We start from the raw sequence: 22,669 nt of genomic DNA, 5'->3' as shown, positions 1-22,669 counted from the left end.
AGTTTGAGGTCAGGTAGTGTAATGCCTCCAGCTTTATTATTTTTTTGCTCAGGATTGCTTTGGCTATTTGGGGTCTTTTATTGTTCCATATGAAACTTAGGATTGTTTTTTCTATTTCTGTGAAGAATATCATTGGTATTTTGATAGGAATTGCATTGAATCTGTACATCACTTTGAGCAGTATGGACATTTTCCCAACATTAATCTTTCAATTCACAAATATGGGATGTTTTTCTATCTTATTATTTCCTCTTTAATTTCTTTAAACAGTGATTTGTAGTTTGGTTGTAGAGATCCTTCACCTCTTTGGTTAAATTTATTCCTGTTTTATTTTGGGGGTAACTATTGTAAATATTTTTGATTTCTTGATTTATTTTTTTTTCTGGTAGTTCATCTTTGGGGTATAACAAAATCACAGATGAAAACCGTATGATTATCTCAATAGAGGCAGAAAAATCATTTAACAGAATTCAACATTCCTTCATGATAAGGACTCTCAACAAATTACATATAAAAGGAAAACAACTGAACACAATAAAAGCCATATGTGACAAACCCACTGCCAATATTATCTCAAATGAGGAAAAGCTGAAAAATTTTCCTTTAAGAACAGAAACAAGACAAGGATGTTCACTCTCACCACTTCTATTTAACATAGTATTGGAAGTACTAGCCAGAGCAATCAGGGAAAAGAAAAAAATAAAGGACATGCAAATTAGAAAAGACAAAATCAAATTGTCCCTGTTTGCAGATGACATTATCCTATATACAGAAAAACCTAAAGACTCTACTGAAAAAGTCTTGGAGCTGATAAACAAATTCTGCAAATTTGCAGGATACAAAATCAATACACAAAAATCTGCCATCTCTTAAAAATTGGAATAGCTGGCAATAGAAGTCCCACATTCCTTAATGTCAAAAATCAGTTGAAGCTAATATCATTGTAATCTCTACAGCTGGTCTGTTTTGCATGTCACTTGGACATTTGAATTTGCAAATTTTGTTCTAAGGGATGCTTGAGATATAAAAACTGCCCCTGAATGCCACTTGGAGTCTCCAAAGAGTGCATAATGATGATTAGGAGACGGCACTTAGAAATATCAGCTTTTAGGTCACTGTAGTTTATTAGTATGTCTCTATATAATAGCCCAGAAGTAGGCCCATAAGGAAACTGACCTAACATTAGTATATAAGTATTACAAAGCCCACATGAATTGCCATGTACATTTATCTCTCTAACTTTTTTGTAAAGTCTCAGGATTTCAAGGAAGGCTTCTTGGTTTACTGTAGAGTATAATGATCTGCCTGTATTACAGTTTGCCTCTTCAAACAGGCAAGTTTCTTTTTCTTAAGATCTTTAGTCATAAGGAATTTAAGCCAATAACTATTTTCAATGCCATAGGTGCACTTAATATGTGGCAATTACATATAATAATTTTTTATAACACTTTGCCATGTTTAATGTGCAAACATTTCTTGTAATAATTCTAAAAGGTAGACAAAGCAGATATTGTTGTTCCTTTTAATAGTCTCTGGAATTAAAAATAACTTTTCTCTAAAAATAAATAATTTGAAAAGCTATGAGAAGAACTCTGATTCATTTTCTACAAGTAATAAAATTTTGGAGCATGTTTTTGAAATACCTAAGTTATCAGCAATTGAATCAATACTGTTATACAGAGGTATAGTTGTTAACAGCGTAAGTTCTGGAATTCACACATCTAAGTTACTACTCTGGGTGTGTTGCTTAATAGCTATGAGACCTTGGACAATTTGATAAAAATTTTTAGGTTTTATTTTTCTCGTTTGTGAAGTTGACATAATTATAGTTACCTTATGGTATTATTGTGAAAATAAATGGGATAATGCCTGTTATGTAGTTATAGCAATGGCTGGCCTATAATAGGAATTCAATAAATAATACTTAATAGAATGGTATTAAAATTCATGGGAAAAGAGACGGAGTATTTTAATTTACCTATCTAGCTAAAAGAGTTATTTAGCCTATGTTAATGTAATTTTCTCTCTGCAAATTCAATAGCTTGTAAGGAAAAAAAATAGCCAATGTGGAATTTAAGTTGATAAGTTAAATAATTTAATGTATTTTTGCAAAAGCTCCTATAAAGGTGCCAAAATGATACTTAAAATTTGATATTAGGTTCTATTATTTTTTGTACTGAAAAAATTTTTAAAAAGCATTTTATGCTTATTCATAGGATATTTAATACTTACAATGCTCCGAAGCACAACACTTTTAACAGTTTATTTCATACTTTCGTTGACAAATAGAAACATTCTAAATGATGTTTTATCCATTACAACTGTAAGATATTTTGTAAAAATGTTGGGCAGTTGCTACCTTCCTTTTAGTTTGTGGCAAGTTTGACTGATTTTTGTTTTTGTTTTTGTTTTTTATTTCTTTTCTGACCTTTGTAGTTGCTGTAATTCTCTTACTGGATAATAAGAAACAGGTGTACATGAGTCAAAACTCATTAAGATAAAAACCAACTGAGGCTCACATTTCTCTGTGTACCATGTAACAGATAGAGTGCTCTCACATTCAAGTAAGTATGAGTGCTTAATTTGTTGCCTAATTATTGTTAATTAGAAACGAATCCTGATAACAGCAAAATTGCAATACTATTGATTTTTAATCTATGAACTACACCCTTACAAACACAACTAAACTGCACGTTCCTCATGCTGCCTCACTCACACACTTAACAGGTTACAATGGTAGTAATGTAGGTGCTTCTAAATAACTTTAAAAAAAAATTTTACTTCTCAAAATACATTGTAGTTGATTTTCATGCCTAAATCACTTTTTATAGTACTCATTGAATATCATGTCTTGTTTGCTATCTTTAATATTCTATGATTTCATACAAAATTCTACTGTTTCATATGCAGTTATATAAAATATGTAAACCAAATTGATAATAACTCTGGGTCTCGGCTTAATTAAAGTGCTGAGGGTTAGGTAAATCCACCTAGTTTGCAAAGGTTTTATTCGTTGGTTTGCTTATAGTTTATTTGTATGCATTTTTGCAAAAATTTAAAAATATACCTCAAAACTAGGTAAGTTTTAAGCATTATTTATAAAAGTAAAGCCAATACAGATGATCTTCTGTATATAGGGGGATTGGTTCCAGGACTCCCACAGATACTGTATTAGTCTGTTTCTGTTGCTTATAACAAAAATACCTGGAACTGGGTGATTTATTAAAAAAAGAAAGAAAGAAACCCCGAAATTTATAGACTATAGTTTCTGAGGCCGGGAAAAGTCCAAAGTCCAGGGAACACAACTGGTGAGGATCTGGGGGGTTGTGACAATGATCCAGGGGTTTCACAGGGCAGAAATGCCAGAGCAGAGAGAGGGACTAATCTTCTCATCTGCTATCTATTTAAAGCCGTCAAAACCACACCTCTGACCACCATTATTAATCCATTTACTACGTCATGGCCCTACAATCTCATCACCTCTTTAAGGCCCCACCTTTCAATTACTGTAATAGGATTTCACACCCTCAAGAGTTACAGTGGGAATTAAGCTTCTAATATATGAACTTTGGGGGACACAATTCAATCTATAGCATTCCATGCCTGGCCCCAAAGTTCATGTCCTTCTCATAGGTAAATACATTCATTCCATTCCCAAAATCTTAACTTGTTACAACTCAAAATTCCAAAGTTCTGTCTGTGAAATCAACACAAGTTATCTACTTCCAAGATACAATGGTGGGAAAAACATAGGGTACATATTCCCATTCAAAAAGAAAAATAAGTCAAAAGAAAGGGGCAACAGGTTCCAAAGAAGTCTGAAACCCATCAGGGCAGGCATCTGATCTTACAGCAGGTGAATCATTTACCTTGACTCCATGTTCAACGTTGTCTGCATGCTGGTGTCAGGTTTCAGTCCTGTTCCTATGGCTTTCCTGGTCTCAGGCCACACTTCAGCTCTTCCAGGCTGGTGTTGCGATCCGGTAACTCATAGGTCTGGGGGCTCCATGGCAGGCCCACTCCGATAGCTACATGGTGCTGTTGGGGTTTTTCCGCTGCAACTCCAATACCACATTTCCACTCGACATTGCTCTAGTGAAGGCTCTGTGCAGTGAGTCAGACCCTGCAACAAATCTCATCCTGGGCCCCCAGGTTTTTGCATACGTTTGTCAAAATCAGGGTGGAGGCTCCCAAGGTTCCACAGCTCTGGCATTCTGTGGGCCTGCAGACCTAACGTCACACAGATGCCACCAAGCCTTCCAGTTTTTATTCTCCAAAGCTGCAGGTTCAGACATACTTGGGGCCAATTCAACCGTGGCTGGAGCAGCCAAAGTAGCTGGGGTGCTGGTGTGGGGAGGAGCATCCCAAGGTGGCTCTAGGCAGCAAGGCTGTGGAGGGTGCCTCCTGCCTGTTTGCCAAGACCATTCTGTCTCCCTAGGCCTCTGGGCCTGTAATGGGAGGGTTGGCTCCAGAAGCTTCTGCAATGTCTTCAGAGCCTTTTCCTCTTCTATTGATAATCCCTTTCTTTTGTACTAATTTCCTTAGCCAACAGTCTTAAACTACTGAATTGTTCTCTTGAAAATAATATCTGATTCTCTATGACATGAACATGCTTCACATTTTCCAAATCTTTATACTCTGCTTTCCTTTCATGCCTTTGCCACCATAATTCAGCATAGGCTGTTGCAAGTAGCCATGTGGCTTCCAGAATATTTTGCTTCTTAGAAATTTCTTCTGCCAAATACTCTGGGTCAGCACCTTGAAGTTCTACATTCCATAAAACTGTTGGGCATGAATGAAATGCAGCCAAGTTCCTTGCCAGTCATAGCAAGGGTTATGTTTACCCCAGTTTCCAATAAGTCCCTTCTCTTTCACATCTGAGACCTCCTTAGAATGGTCTTTACAGTCCATATTTCTATCAGCATTCTGGCTGCCATCATTTAATCAGTCTCTAAAAAGTTCTAAACTTTCTCTGGTTTTCTTGTCTTCTAAACTTTCAGCAGCATCTAGGCTTTTGCTAGACTGTTCCTCCAAATTCTTCCAGCCTCTCCTCAACACCCAGTTCCAAAGCCGCTTCCACATTTTCAAGTATTTGTTATAAGCAACACCCCACTTTTCGAGTATCAATTTTCTGTATTAGTCCATTTCTGTTGCTTATAACAAAAATGCCTGGAACTGGGTGATTTATAAAGAAAGCAAAATTTATTGCTTATAGTTTCTGAGGCTGGGAAGTCCAAAGTCCAGGCGACACATCTGGTGAGGGTCTGGGTGGTCACAACAGTGACCCAGGAGACTCACATGGCAGAAATGGTGGAGCGGAGAGAGACTAATCTCCTCATATGCTATCCTTTTAAAGCCCTCAGAACCATGCCTCTGGCCACCATTATTAATTCCTTCACTATGGCATGTTCCTACAATCTAATCATCTTTTCAAGGCCCCTCCTTTCAATTATTGCAATAGGATTTCCTACCCTCAAGAATTACAGTGGGAATTAAGCTTCTGATATATGAAATTTGGGGGACTGAATTGTTTCACTGCAGATACCAAACTCCTCAGATGCTAAAGTCTCTGGCATAAATAGTGTAGTACTGCAAATAACTTATGCATATCCTCCTGTATACTTTAAATCATCTCTAAAGTACTTGTAATACTTAATACTATGTAAATGCCATATGAATAGTTGTTATACTATATTGTTTTGTCTTTATATTTTATTGTTATCTCTTTTTTTTTTCTGAATAATCTTGATCTGTGGTTGGACCTGAGGATACAGAGGGCTGACTATGTATGCTTTTTCTTTAAAAATGTTCATTTTAGGAGGAAAAAAAGTTGATTTTTATTTGAACCCATAGGCTTTCACAAATTCAGAGATGAGAATTATACAGCAAAAAGAAAGGAATACTATAAAATCCTCTTTCAATGATAGTGCTAATTCTTTATATATTTAATATTTAGTTTATACTAAATTTATGTTCATGGTTAATATATTTCCCATATAAAGAACAGGACATTAAACACATTTTTAGATCTTTAATTTTGCATAAGACTTTTTATGATACTTTTAATGTTACAAGGTATTTATGCATATTACAAAAGAAGAAATAATTTTTATTTTATAAAAGTATTTACCCAATGAAGCAGAATTAAATAATTACTTTTTACGTGTTAAAGGTTTGTTTATAGACATTTTTCACTGCGAGGCTTGTATAATGCAGTTTAGAAAAACTAAAGATAATGTAATAGCCAGAAATACAAATTAACCAGTAATGAAAGAAATAAGAAACAGATCCTTATTAATTAACTTCTCATGTGAAAATATTATGTGAGTTGCTGGAAGAAAAAACAAACCTTTATGTAGACTAAGTTTGTACACAATATTTTTTTTCAGAAATATGCTGTATTAACTATTTTACTTACAGTAGTAACTCACTATTTGTGACAAAAAGTATAAGTAAAAAACAATTGAAACTCAAATACCGTAAATATAAGCTGACACTGTTGGCTATTTTTATATACATGGTCATTTGCTTCTCTAACAGTTGTAAATAATTAATGTTTCTAATCTTCATTTAAAACCTGTTTTTAAGAGGAAGAGCGCCCTGTTCTTTGCTCAAATGCTAGGATATTTGCCTATGTTCACTATTGACAGAAAGAACCCATGAAGTCCTCAGGATCTCCTCTTCAGAGAGTCTTTGGAGTAACCTAAACTATTTGGTTAATTGTTTCTCTTAATAATATAGCTGCTTTTTCTAGTTCCAAGATTGAAGTCTGGAAACTTTTATACATAGATCCTAAGAGGAAAGAGTACTTGCGATATATTTGAATCCCTAGCCTACCTTAAAAGATTAGACTGCACAGGCAGAGTTTCTCATTGCAACTTTTTATTGCATATTCCCTTTTACTGTCTTTGTTCAAAAGAAGAAAATGCATTTTTTTGAGTAAGTCAGTTAGTCATATATCATCTTTGAATTTCATGAAGTAATTTGGACCACAGAATTTTAGTAGTGTGATGTTTTAAATTGCACTGGTAAGATTACCCTAATTATTATTTACATTTGTGCACTAGCATAAGCTAATTACTTCAGGCAAATGTATATTCATTATCATTATTATCATCATGATTGCAATATTTGTAAAGCACTTTCTATATGCCAAATATTGTGCTTTACATACATTATCTCATTTAATTTTCCTTACATCACTATCATATTTCATCAAATATACAATGCCATCGGTTTTAACAAGGGTCATCACTTTTTGTGTCACTAAAAGAAATGCTTCCAATCAAACTATGTTCCAGTGCTTCAGTGTTCAAATGTTGTAGGTTGTAAAATACATCTTGATTTTAGAGATATTTAAATGTGGAAAAATATGCATTTAAATATCTATCTGATAAAACTACTCTATAAAACCAAGGATGCTTTCATAATTATTTCATAAGTTTGAATTGTCCTGGGAGGTACTTCACCACACACACACACACACACACACACACACACACACACACACACACACACACACACACACACACACAATCTTTAGGACCTACATAAAATGAATTGCTTGAATTGCAGTACTTTGGTCTAGTTAAGTTCCCAGTTTCTTGTAAATTGATTACACTGTACATCATGATGCTGTTGGCATCTGTTGTTTTGCCACTCATTTTCTATTTTTTTCTCTTCCATTAAACAGCACCCTACTTTTGCTTCAGAAAATCCAAGCTGGGGTGATAAAATTCACTCTCCTCAGAATTGGAAGGTTGATCATTGACAAAAAGACCTACCATGGTAGTATTGGAAGAGATTGTTAGTTCCTTCCTCCTAAGATCTTGACTGCCTTGAACCTGGCATTCTAAGCCAAATGAGTGATTTGCTTTTTTCTTAAACTGAATAACCTACCTTACTCTCTTCCAAACAATTACCTTCCTGCTTCACTTACTTGCAGCTAATGTACTGCAAATGAAATCTGCCATGACGGCCAAATGATCTTTGATGTAACATGACTCCATCCACGGTTGGTTAGACATTACAACACTAGTGCAAACATTCAGATAAAAATAGTAAATCTAATTTACCTAGTTACTGTAAACATGGTTCTATCAGTTTTAATTTGTAATTAATTAGGTAACTAATTACATTTTTAATATTTATGTTTTGACCGTTGACAGTCTTTAGGAGTTTTAAGCAGCAAAGTCATCATCTGGGAGCTTGTTATAAATGCAGATTCTCAGGTTTCGCCCTAGACCTACTGAATCAGAGTCTGCATTTTTAAAAGGGTCACCATTTTCAAATATTAAAGCTTGAGAAGCACTGCCTTAAGTCTTATTCTGAATCTAATAAATGAAAAAAAAACTCTGCTAACAGAAATAAATACATCCAATAAATCCATTACAGTGAGAGACATCTGTGATTCTTGTAAAGTGCACTTGGAAAACCTACAACTTTTCAAAGTGGCTAATAATCAATTAAAAATGCCTTGTCTGTACACTATTTTTAATCATAAAATTCACTTACTCTTAAACTCATAAATAATGTAATTATATCATTATAAATTTGAAATATTGACTATTTTAATTAATTTATTTTTAAAGTCAAACATAAATATTCATTCTCATTGTAAAATCCCTCAATGACAAAAAGAAATATAGCAGAAAGTTGTAGATTTTCTGCACACTGTTTATCTCAATGATTCCTTCTCTCTTCTCAGTTAATTTGTAATATGCCTTTTTAGACTTTTTTTTTTTTTTTTTTTTTGTCTTTTTCATGACCGGTACTCAGCCAGTGAGTGCACCGGCCATTCCTATATAGGATCCGAACCCGTGGCGGGAGCGTCGCTGCGCTCCCAGCGCCGCACTCTCCCGAGTGCGCCACGGGCTCGGCCCTAGACATTTTTATTAGTGTGTGTGTGCATATGTGTGTTTGTAAGTAGTTATAGATATACATGTAGATATAGATAGATGAATGTTCTAGATACAAATTTAGGTATAGAGATAGGAACAGATATAGGTAGTGTGTATGAATCTATACAATGGTCATAACCTTTGTTTTGGAGAAAAGAATGTCTTCTTTGCTTTTCTTTAACTGAATTCTGTATGTATTCTCACTGTGTCCACTTATAAAAATTTTAGTTTTTCCCAATTCATTTCAATTTCAAGTTCCAAGGGCTTTCACAGAGTCACAACATCAGCAGGAAAACTTTGGTTCTTGGTTATAACCTCTGCACACAATACCTGCTTGAAACAATCATGCTCTGATTAGGTATCAGATCATACTCTGGACTGTGGCTTTCATTGCTACTTGCAATCAAATCAGTCCACTCTCAGCCACATAGTCACTTGCTTATTTGCTCCTGTTTCTTCATTGGGACCCATGGGAAGTCTGAAATTGTAACAGGTTCATTTGCTTAGGCACCCCCAGGTAACCATTGCTACTCTCCTCTCCTGTGCCATGGTAACACTGAGAACTTTAAGGGCACTTGCTTTCCGTCAAGTCACTAGGCTTGAGGTGGGACATAGATAGCCTTTTCTACTGTAAGTTTTCTAAGCTTATCTAGGAGTTCTGTTAATCACCTCTTCTTCAGCCCAAAGGGCAGACACAGGGTCCTTTCTCAGCAAATCTTACCAGTGTCTAACATTCTTGCTACTTTTTTAATTGCAGCAAATTTTATCTCTTCTAAGTTGGAAAAACTATATATAGTTGTCTCATCTCAGTTCCAATAATTATCTATCTCCCTTTTTGTGTCCAGCTATCAAATTTCCATGGTTTTTCTTTTCTTTACATTCCACTGAAATCAACAGGTCTTAGTATATTTTTTACCTTGCACTTAAACACTGTATTCTTTTACCAACAGGTATGTGAGCAATATCACTACTTCTTAAAACACTTAACATGTTATTATTCAAATAATCTTCCTAAATCTCTTCACTGCCACATTTTCTTTCCTTTTCAAAAATCTTATTCTTGTACTCCTTTGTAAATATCACATCCTAAGCAGGTGGAGGTTGGGTAAACTTATTTTGTGATGTCAACAATTACAATAAAATATGCTAAAACTAAGCATGGTTTAGGCATACTTTAATCTGTAATTTTCAGTGTACTTTTGAATCTGTTAGAACAACATAAGAATCTCCACTAAATAATTTAAGTTTGTGTGGTACTATGAAAATGGAGTGGGAGAAATCTTATTGTTTGGGACCCTACATAAAACAAAGTTTTCTCCCAGAGTTCAAGGGAAAAATTGACTAACAATAATGTATTTTTCACTCTATTTGAACATATGCTGCATGCAACAAATATTTTCAGTTATAATTTATAAAAGAAAATGTGTATGTTTCTCATTCATCAAAAATTTGGAGTGTTTTAGTTTATATGTCATCTTGAAAAAATTAAATGAATCTTGGCTACATGTACAGCTCAAGTTCTTTTAATTTTACTGAGTCTCATCTGTCTTTGCAGAATGCACAGCTTTTATTTGTCATGGGAAAAGATGCCTGTGATTACACATACACACGTACAGACATATATATAATAATGTATGTAATTACATAAATTAATAAATATACATATAAATATACACGTAAATTAACATGACAAAAATGCACCAAATTAAGGACAAGAAACTCAAACCATGTGAATGCAAAGGGTGATGGGACCAAGTTGGCAATTCAAATTTCCAAAATAGATATTGGACAATGTAACTTGAAGCATCAAACAACACTTATTTTCTGCATCAGAAAAATATACACAAAGCTTCCTAGTTGGATCTAACTTGAAGCATGAAATAACACTTATTTTCAGCATCAGAAAAATATACACAAAGCTTCCTAGTTGGATCTATTTTGGTTTGTAGACTGCATTTTTATTTATGTGCCAAAGTAGCTAAGTTTAGTAATTCTCTCTTGTCTGTTACCAGCTGTAAACCAACACTTTGGGATAAAAATAAGCTTCTCACCATAACCTGTTTAATATTTACTTTTAAGTTTAGATTTATCATATTATTTGGATGTAAGTTTACTTCTCATAGGCAATAATTCAGTTTCAACCCCACCACCTCCCTTATACCTTTGCACTACGTATTAATTCCAAGAATTGGCACACAACCCCACTTTATGAGTATGGGGCCCAAAAGAACTACTGAAATTAAGTTTTCTTACAGATAGTTAATATAAGGGCTGGAAATTAAAATTAAATGGAATTATATAAATAAAATATAGATCTTACAGACACGAATCTGTAGACTGAAATTCACACCCTATGTAGTCATACAATTTGATGTTATATTGAAAAGGGGAATACAAAAAAAAGTGCATTCCAGGCAAGAAGAATCGCCTAATGAAAAGCAAAAAGGTCAAATTTAATATGTTCATGTTGTATCCAGAGACTGGAATGGCCTCTGATACAAAGTAGCTGCAAGATAGATATTCATTAAATGTGCCAAATTAGAGCTGACACCAGTAGGTGATCTTGCTCTTCTCTATAAAAAGCCTGAATAACCAAGTGCAGTGTGTGTAAAAATGCTTGAGACCTAACTGTTGAATTTCTAAATACTTATCATAACCTCCCACTTGTGTTTCCCACTCCAAACTTAAAATCTAAAAGTCCCAAATGAAATGGCTTTCTTTTGCTTCACCTGATCCAAATTGATTGCCGTTCCTGACGCCTGCATCCCTTTAATTATAGCATCTCATACATCTAATACTCTGGTTGAGATGTAGCTGCAATCTCTTGAGTCTCATAATCAAAGTCTGCCTTTGTTTTCATAGCCCATCTATCAAATACAGACTGTTCATTAGCTCATAGTCACATAATTATGGTTACACTCTGTTGACTTTCTTTTTCTTAAGCTCTTTCCCAACTCATGTATCTACATCATTTCTCCTATATGGTGCATATATTTATCATGAATCCTGTGAGTAACTTAAAACTACTCAAAATTTAATAGATTCAGTACTGTAGACTCTCCAATTCCCACACTTCCTTTGATCTAATTTTAGTTTTAAAGCATTTTCTAACCAGAAAAAAAAAAAAAAAACTTAGGTATAAACATAGCAAAATATGTATAGAATCTATATGAGCAAGATGAGTCTATAAGACTCTGATGAAAGAAATTAAAGAATTAAATAAATGGAGAGATATTCCATGTTCATGAATGAGAATACTCCATATCATATCATCACTTCTTTACAACTTAATCTACAAATTTGAAGCAATTCTAAATAAAATCCCAGGGAGTTATTTTGTGGATATCAACAAGCTGATTATAGTTTATTTAGGGAGGCAAAAGACCCAGAACAGCCAACACAATATTGAAGGACAAAGTTGAAAGACTGACACTAGCTGACTTTAATATTTACCATAAAGCTGCAGTAATCAAGACAGTGTACTGGCAAAAAATAAGCAAAGAGGTTAATAGAGCAGAATGGACAGCCCAGAAATAGACTCACATGAACATAGTCAACAATTGTTTTACAAAGAAGCAAAGACAATAAAATGGAGAAAAGACACTCTTTTTAGCAAATGGTGCTGGAACAACTGAACATACATTTAAAAACTAAATCTAGACACAGACCTTACATTCGTCACAAAAATTTACTCAAAATGGATTATAGACTGAAAGGTAAAACATTTTATAAAGGTAAAAAATTATAAAACTCCTGTAAGATAGCACAAGATAAATTTTGTATGATCTTGGGTTTTTCAGTGACTTTTTAGATACAACACCGGAGACATGATCCATGAAGAATTGTTAAGCTGGACTTCATTAAAACTAAAAATTTCTACTCTGCAAAAGACACTGTCAAGAGAATAAAAGGACAAGCCACAAACTGGAGAGAATGTTTGCAAAAGACATATTTGATAAAGGACTGCTATTCAAAATATACATAGAACTTTTAAAACTCAATAACAAGAACACAACCCAATTAAAAAATAGGCCAAAGACTTTAACAGACACCTCACCAAAAAAAAAAAAAGGTATACAGATGACAAATAAGCATATGAAAAGATGTTCCTATTATATGTCATCGGGCAAATGCAAAATAAAGAACAATGAGATACCACTATGCATCTGCGGAATAGCTAAAATCTAATGCTGATTACACCAAATGCTGGTGAAGATGTGGAGTAACAAAAACTCATTGCTGGTGGGAATGCAAAATAGTACAAGTAATGTGGAAGACTGTGGCAGTTTCTTACAAAACTGAACATACTCATGGTACAATCAAACAATCACACTGCTTGTTATTTACCCAAAGGAATTGAAAATTTAAAAGAAAATAAAATAAAAGCTGTACATGAATGTTTATAGCAGCTTCACTCATAAATGCCAAAACTTGGAAGCAACCAGGGTATCCTTCAGTAGGAGAATGGATAAAAAACAGTGACATATCTGGACAGTGGAATATTGTTCAGTGCCCCCCCCAAAATAAAAAGCTATCAAGCCATGAGAAGACATGGAGGAACCTTAAATACCTATTACTAAGTGAAAGAAGCCAATGTGAAAAGTCTACATACTGTATGATTCTAACTGTATGACATTCGGGAAAAGGAAACTCTATGGAGACAGTAAAAAGATTAGTGTTAGACAGATGATGAATAGGTACAGCACAGGACAGTGAGACTACTCTGCTTTTTAGCAAATGGTGCTGGAACAACTGTAATTGTGGTTATATGTCATTATGTTTGTCCAAACCAGTAGAATGTACACCACCAAGGTGAAAAGTAACGTGAACTATGCACTCTAGGAGATAATAATGTATCAGTGTAGGTTCATCAATTGCAACAAATGTACCAGTCTGGTGGGGGATATTGATAATAAGAAAGGCTACTCGTGTGGGTACCTTTCATTCAATTTTGCTGTGGGCCTAATACTGCTCTAAAAATAGCTTATTGAAAAAAAGATAAATGAGAACTAGATATATGCAATTATTATTCAAATAAAATATGAAAAACATCATTGAAAAAATTTTTCTATCATGTAGCCCTGAAATTGGTCACTTTCTCTATTTTCTACATACTCAGCACATACTAAAGACTACTTCTTTGCATTTATAAAAATATGCTGGGATTTCTCTTTCTATATTTGAGCTTGCCTGGCCTTTTTAAAAACTATAATTTTGTATTAGTAACTGAAACCCTGTTAGCTCTATGGCCTCATAATAATCCTAGTGAAAGAAAATGGCTTTTCTCAACATATGATTATGTGTCCTAATTAGTTGCATAGTCAGGATAACTTCGACCTTAATACTCCACTTTTTATTACTATGGCTTTAAACAAAATGTTTCAATAAAAGTTCAAATGTATAGTAGATACATTTTTAATCCTTAGGACATTATGTTCAAGAAATATGGCAGGAAACATCTTCATCTTAAATGAAGGAAAGTGAGGCTTAGCAAAATTGGGCAATTTATAAAAATCCATTTAATTAACTCCAAATTAAAAAAAAATAGTTTACTCTGAATATTTGTTGGCCAAACTTCTGTTTCTCAACTACAACAATATCATACCACATGAAGAGAAAATCATAAACTCAGATTGTAGAGGATTTAAATCTTAAAATAACCCAAGTGGAATTCTACTTAAGTGGCATCTGTTCCCACCCACCTCCTCTTCTGGTTTTCTTTCCCAAAGTGCAGAGAAGTGGTGATTGAGGACATTCAACAATGTTCTCATGTGCTCTACCGCCAAACTCAAGGTTTAAATTGAAATTGTGATGTGAGCTACATTGCCTGTAAGGAACCGAGTGTATATCCTATGGTTAAAAACTCCTTAAATAAAAATAGATCTCATGCAAAACTTTAAAAAATGGAATATAAATGCAGCTAATAATTTCTTACAGTAACCTATATAACAAGGTTTTATTGAACATTCATTAGTATATTTTTATTTAAACCACAAATATGGTTTGTTTGCCAACTCTATGATCTTCTTATTGTTTTCCATTACAGGGTTTTTTTTATTTGCATTTTGCACAAGGTGATGATCTGCATTCATCCATATTTGGGACCCCATCACCTACAAAACAGTAACTCCCAAAGACTTTAGCTTATAACATTACACATAATTTTCACCTCTTTTTAATATTTATTACCATATCTCACAGTCATTAAGGTCTGTAACACTCTCATACATGTTAGGAAGCACCTACAGATGTATGAACAATTGCCAGTGCCACAACTAATGAAAATTGGTTTCCATGTACAGTTCACAGTGCTCATCTCTCCTGAACACAGCAATAGAAGCAAGGGAAGCAGGTTTGGACATTCATGGATGAGTTTTGGGGGATTCCATGGAGGTAGAAAGTGGAAGGTGATGCTTGTTTTAATTCTTCATTGGTAAATGCAAGCTTACCTAAGTTTCTAAGATTTATGCTTCAGTACTAATAATATTCCTAGTTGCTGGTGTTTCCTCAGAAGTTTACAAATATACTCATGTAAGCTAAAGAGTGGAATGGTGCTTTCCAGTGGCAAGCATCCTATCCTAGACAGGAATATAGACTGGAGTCCAAATCTAGACTGTGGCCCGTAGAACCATCTCCCTTGTTTCTCTTTCTCTTATTTATTCCTTGTATTAACCAGTATTTTCATTATCTTCTCCCACAACTTTTTAAAAGTAACAGGATTTTTCCAAGTAGGAGCTAATATAACAGGCATTTCTCTAATTGGAACATATTGAAGGTAAACATGGCCCAAAGGGATTTCATTTTGGACACAGCTTCTCAGGTGTCTCAGAGCTGAAGGTTTCCAACTCTGTCCACTCATTTTATCTCCTTTCATTGTATAAGTTTCTACTCTACTCAGCACCTTTTAACAGGCATTTGAGGTCATTTATTCATTTTGGCTTACTAGGCAGGAAGTGAGAAAAAGAAGAAAGACAATCCAAAATCCCAGCTTCTCTCCTGCTTCATCACATTCTTCTGATGATGGTATCAGAGCCACTGAATCAGTCCTAATAAACACCTTGTAGCCCAAGATTAGGATTATTTATTGTACCTGGACCCCTCAAAAGGTAAGTGTGGGTAGGAGGGAGGGGGAGATCATGATTGCACCATTTATTTATTTATTTTATTATTTTTTAAATTTTTTTTTCTATATTCTAAGATGTTGCAGAGCAGTTGGGGGGAGGGGGAGAGGAGAAGGGAAAGGAAACAGGGTGGGAGGAGTAAAAAAGGAGGGGTGGCTTGGTCGAGGCTCTTGGCACTCCCTCATTCCGGCAGAGCTGATGGGGTTCTGGGGGTCTCAGTGGTCATCAGTGGCTGGTTGCGGGTGTCAGGGGGTGTGGCTGAGGCTCTCAGCCCCCAGTCACCCCAGTTCGGGAGCCTGGGGCATTTCCAGCAGCAGCTTGGCCATCATCACTGGGTTGTGTGTGGTCTTTGGGGGGACATGGCTGAGACCGATGGCTCTCACACCTCCCTGGCTAGGGAGCTCAGGGGGCTTCCAGTCCTTCTAGGTTTTAAGGTGTTCTTTGGTAGTGTTAGACCTTTACTAGTTAATATCAAACTTTGTCTCTTGTCTGTGGGTATTTTGTTTTTACTTTCATTTCTGTGTTGGATTATTTGCTGTTCCCACCACTTAAACTCTGCACTGGAACTAATTTGTTGTCCCTTGCTTACTTCTAAAATGGAACTTCCTGTGGGGACCAGCACTTGAGCCCTGTGCTTGAGCTAAATTGCTGCTTTGCTGCTGATTCCTTGGGGAAGGCTTTTTTGTGGCTCTGGTTTTTATTGTTGATCTTGTATGTACTTCTTGGTCTCATGAGGTCCAGTAAACCTGGGTTGTGTGGAAACTCTGGTCTGGGCCTGAGACTTTTCGGCAAACTACACTCCCTACAGTTCTACATTCCTGACTGGTCTCCACTGAGGGGTCCTTTGCCGACTGGGGGGCAGATCAGCTGTCCAGGCTGTGCCCGGTGTTCCCACTGTGGGCCCGTCTCCTCCATCGCCTGCACTCCAGACACCTCTCATGGGGCGGGCTGTGCGCTGTTCCCTTGCCATGAGTCACCAGCCTCTGAGTGGCTTGTTTTTTCAGTTGTCTGTGGCTCCTCTCTCCTATGTGGTTCCACAGAAATCCTGTTAGTGGTCTTGCTGGCCTGGGGACCACCAAGGCACTCTTCTCCCTTCCCACTTCCAAGCAACTTCATAGGAAGGGCACAGCTGTGGCTTTTGCCAGCTCTTGCTCCATGAAGTCTTGAAATGGTCTGGACTTGAGATGGTAGGAGCAATCCTTTCTTTCTCTCATTGTGGCTTCTCCCAACTTCATTAACTCCATAGGTTTCTCCTCCTCTTCCCCTGAGCTCTAGAGGCCCCGGCTTGGCTGTCATTGCTTTTTAATAGTTGTAAACTGGTTGATTTGTGGGACAGAGTGACGCTGAGGACCATCTATCCTGCTATGTTGACTGAAAGCTCCACAATGGCACTATTTAAATAGTCATGAAAGTAACTACTAAGTCCAGTATCCACCTGAGAGAAACTTACTATCTTTGTGGTTATATCACAGTAGAACAAAGCAAATGTCAATAATTAATTCACTGGGTTAAGAAACATACTACTATAAAATTAGAGTAAAAAATTATTATGAAAGAATACCATATTTTAAAACATTTGCATGTTCATCTTTTATTTGAAATATATTCCTCTTTTGTCATAATCCATGTTCATAACAATTATCTTTTTTTAAAACATTTATGCTTCAGGTAACTTCTTTCAATTTTCGGCTTTAGATTCTAAAAATGGAGAAGTTTCTGAAGATATTTTTGGTGCTGTTGACAACAGTCAGATGGAAATGACCTACAAAAATACTTTTTTTTTTTTTTGCCATTTCTGCTATTAGCTATATCAAAAGAAGAGCTGTGCAAACAAAATAAATTAGTACAGCTTTAGGTCCCAATCATACCTAATACTTATTAAGTAGTTACAATGTGCTAGACACTATTCCAAGAATTTTATGCTTCTTAATTTTGTAATCCTTACAATAACTCTAGTAGTTTATTTCAGTTCACCAGATGATTTGTACTGGTGGCAGTTTATACGAATTCCTGTTCAATCCAAAGCAGTTTACTTTTTCAGTAGCAAAACTGCACTGTGCCTTAGGCCTTTAAACGCTATAATCATTAAATGATGAGCAAAAATTAAAACAATTTAATTATCTAAATTAAATTAATTAAATAAAAAACAAAGAAATCTTATAAAAATGAAAACAGCAAGTGAAAATTTTGCCTACTCAGTCAAGAGATGATGATATGCTATTATATATCATTTTCAGTAGTGCCTTCTTTTAAAATTTCCCTGAAGGTCAATGACCAATGGAATGTTTATTGCTCACCAGTAGGAGCCTATCTTAGTCCATGAACTGATTATTTTGCTTTTGATTAATAAAAAATTCAGTCCATAAGCAATAGTTCTTTCAAATAGAGGCTCAACTGAAGAAATTGACAATTAGTCCTTGTGGCTTTGGGTGCATGCAGTTTGAATCTATCCTCACTTTTTGAATTCAGTGCTACTTTCTTATCATGAGTCACTTCAACTTGAACAACTACTGCTGCATCCTTAATTCCACTCTTTCAGTTCTGCAGTACAGCCTCCACTCACCTAAAACTGCCATTTCCTTGCTTAAAACTTTCTCTGAGCAACTGTCCAGGTATGGAGGATAATGATGGCCACCTAAATCTGAATCTGTCCACATAACCTTCTAAAAAACTGCAATATCAACCATGAACACAAATAAAATTTCAATGGGCCACGCTTTAGGCATTACTAGGGGACAGAGAATACCATGAACTTTTAATTACTTATAAAGAGAGAAATAAAAACCAAAGTCCAACAAAGCTTCCATGGATGACAAAAGTTTGTAGATAGGGAGAGCGAGGGAGGGGAAACTTAAGCACTTCTGTGAAAAAGAAGACTGGTGCAGAAGACATAGATAAAAGACAGACAAAATCACTTCCAAAAGTAGAAATTGCAACAGTAAGTACCAAAATACTAAACAGAAGTCAAGGAACTGACAGTTCCAGTGTCAGCTGCTGGAATGGGGCTTGAAAGTAAGCAAATCTGGAGGTATTAGCTTTTGGGAAGCATTGCTTCTGGAGAAAGAATAAGATAAATAGGAAAGGATGACAGTGAAAAGAAAGTAAAAAGAAGAATTAAAAGTTAAGGATCTCACACAAACAAAAGACGAATGGACACACCATCCCGCTTTCTTCCTACCACCATCACTAGCATCACCAACATCAGCAACATTTTAAAGTACATTCACTATACTGGTAGAAGTGAGCATTATTCTTGAGCTAGAAAAATTGTCAACAAAAGGCTAAAGATTTAAAAAAAAATAAACTAATTCAATGTTAAAGTACTGCAAAAAATAAACATGATATTTAAAAAATATATATCTCAATATGTTTTTTTTCCAAAAACTCAGTAAGGATGTAGAAATTCGCAGACACCACCAACTGAATTAAACAGTCTTCAACAAGCATTTAGTTATAATTTTTAAAAATGCATTGAATCAGAAAATTTAAAAACTAATAACAAAAAAAAAGAGAATAAAACAGGAAGAAAAGCAATGAGAGCCAATCATATTAAGAAGAGAAATTGAAGAAAAAGACAAAGTCAACCTGAAATAAAGAAGAAATTAGAAGGTGTCCAAGGGAGCATAGATTGGAGTAAAAAATTAAGAAGGAACATTGAAGAAAGGCAGGAAAACAAGCAAGAGAGTACATTTGAAAATTTTTAAAAGGAGTAAAACTTTTAGGTAGAAAGTGAATGAGATAGAAGACAGAAAAGAAAAAAAAATCTTCCCTTTGTATAACTGGAATTCATATAAAAGAAAAACAAACAGAACAGAAGTAATATTTACATCTGTAAGCCAAGAGAACTATCTGGAAATAAAAGATAATTTAAATATACATTCTGAGAGGGCCTAACTTGTATCTGGGAAAATGGCCCAAAACCAAAGATTGAGAAATATCCTACTAAAGCTATTATGTTTTGGAGAAAAAGTATCACTCATTCCTCTGAATAAAATAATCAATAACTTATAATGGGAAGAATGTTAGTCTTGTGTCAGCCTTCTCGAGAGCAGCATACAACACAAACCAGTGGTAGAGCAGCATTTTCAAAATATTTAACAAATGAGAAGTTAACCAAGGTTTTTATATCCAGCCAAGCAATTTTAATGTACCAAGATGATAAAAAAAAAAAAAAAAACCTGAAAAAAACAGAATCACAATTTCAACCGTGTAAGAACCCAGGGAATATTGTATACGTGAACCATTCATAAGGAATCTACTATAGGATGAGTTTGAGCAACCAAGACATACTGAGCAAACCTTGGTAAATGGATTGTCAGTGATTATTTAATATAATTAATTGTTAAATCAAAGACTAAAGGATAGGGAAATGGGTGAAAGACTAGTATGTAATTGTTATACTATAACATATATATTCTGACAGTGTAGAAATAATTCAATTAAAATGGGAGAAGAAGAGAGGGAGAAGGGGAAATTAAAAAACGGTAATTGTTGCATATGTAAGTGTCAGGGAAAACCATTTAAAACTGACAAACTTGATTGTAAAAGTTTATTTAAGAAATATGACAATTAAGGGCACTATATAGGTATAAATATAAGGGTAATGACTACAACAAAGTAGAATCCTTCTTAAAATCCCAACGAAATAATAAAAGAAGATTTCATTATGTTTATTATAAGTAGAATGTGATACACATATCAACTATTGCATAAAATACATCAGAATTAAAGCTAAATGCCACTGATAAGATTAAAAGTAAGCAGACAAGGATGTCCCCTCTCACCATTCCTATTACACATTATACTGGAAGTCCTAGCTAGTTCAATAAGACAAAAAAAAAAAAAGAAACAAAAAATATACAGACTGGATAGGAGAAAATAAAACTTTTTAAAAAATTTGACGATACAAAGATTACCCATGTAAGAACTATCAAATAGTCTTTAAAGAAAACTTACTAGAATTAATAAGTTAGTATAGTGGGAAGCAGAATATAAGGTCATATATTGAAGTCAATTGCTTTCCTCTGACAATAAAGAACTGGAATTTAAAATAAAAATACCATGTAAAATGGCATCAAAAAATCAAACACTTTGGCATAAATCTAATAAAATGTGTACAGAATCTATATGGGAAAACTGCAAAACACTTCTGAAAAAATTAAAGATGTTACAAATGAATGGAGAGGTATTGCATATTCATGGATTGAAACACTAAATATAGTAAAGATGTCATTTCTTCCCAACTTTATAGATACAATGCAGTCCCAATCTAAATTTCAGCAAGTCATTTTGTCAGTCTTGATCAACTTGATTCTAAAGTTTATCTGAATGGTAAAAGACGTGTAATCCTATACAACATAATATTCTTTGTTCATTAATTATCATGCTTCTTTTTTAAAAATATTATTTTAAATAAATATTCTTAATTTGAGACTTTCATGTAGGTAAAAACATGTCATTAATATCGCCACAGAAGTTGACTGGAAGATTACCTTGGAAAGCAAGCCCAAGTATATCTCCATGGGATGCACTTTTGCCACTCTTACGGAGGTTGGGAGTTAGTTATTTATTTGGGTTGCTCTGGGATTCCATTTTAAACTTTTTACCACTGTATACCCTGAAGGATTACACATGTCTGGTGGCAGGCATGCTGAGTGTGTACAATCTGTTTTACTTTATTGCTCAGCTGTCCAATACGCATCATGGCAATCTACAAATTGAAAAATCGCAGTTCTCTTCTTGCTGAATGAAAGCAACTACTCAATACAGATGATTCTTTTCACTCAGGATTCTGTCCCTGCTGAAATCTTTGAGACAGATGATCAATGACTAGGTGCCATTTGAAAATCCACTATAATCCCCAAGGAAGGCACAGCAATGTGTTTTCTTTATATAGCACAGAAAACATCTGAAAAGCCTGCACCTACTGTATTTGACTTCTTGTATGGGGGAGGACCTATTTAGAAAATACAAACTACAAATCTAGACAAAAAAATGAAGAGAAAAAAAAAGAAAGTTTCTCATAAAATTTTCCAAAGTCATAATTGATCTCTGCAGAAGAAAATTAGAAAGTTAAATATCACAATGGGACTAAACAATTAGGTAAAAATTTGCTAGAACAACAACGACAACAACAAAAATAAACAGATAGATAGATAGATAGATGATAGATAGATAAACAAACAAACAAACAAACAAACAAGAAATTCACTGGCTTAGTCTGGCAATAGAGTCTGCAAAATCAGAGGATTGATATTCTGTCTTTATCTAATCCTTCACACGTGTTGATTAGCCAAAACTTGTGGACTGTGCTGTTACTGATCATTATACTTGCCTAGTGGAGTGGCTCTTAAATTTTGATTTACATCAGATTAACCGGCAGAACTTGTTAAAATCATAGATTCTCAAGTTCCACCCCAAACTTACTATCCTGGGATCTGTTTTGCCAAAAGTTTTTATTTTCATTTAGGTTCAAAGGATTCATTGGTAAAAGAAACCATTGATCACACTAATAAGCCAGTTTATGATATTTTTTAAGATACAGCAATAAGCAAGTAAACAAAGAAAGTGAGATTATGCAGGCATATTTTAAAAAGAAGAGAAAAAAGAATTTAAGTGTTTATACCAGCAAACTGGGGAAACGCCTAC

The sequence above is a fragment of the Cynocephalus volans genome, chromosome 1 (genome assembly GCF_027409185.1).
Source record: "Cynocephalus volans isolate mCynVol1 chromosome 1, mCynVol1.pri, whole genome shotgun sequence".
NCBI classification, from domain to species: Eukaryota; Metazoa; Chordata; class Mammalia; order Dermoptera; family Cynocephalidae; genus Cynocephalus; species Cynocephalus volans.
Note: the sequence above shows the minus strand (reverse complement) of the source record.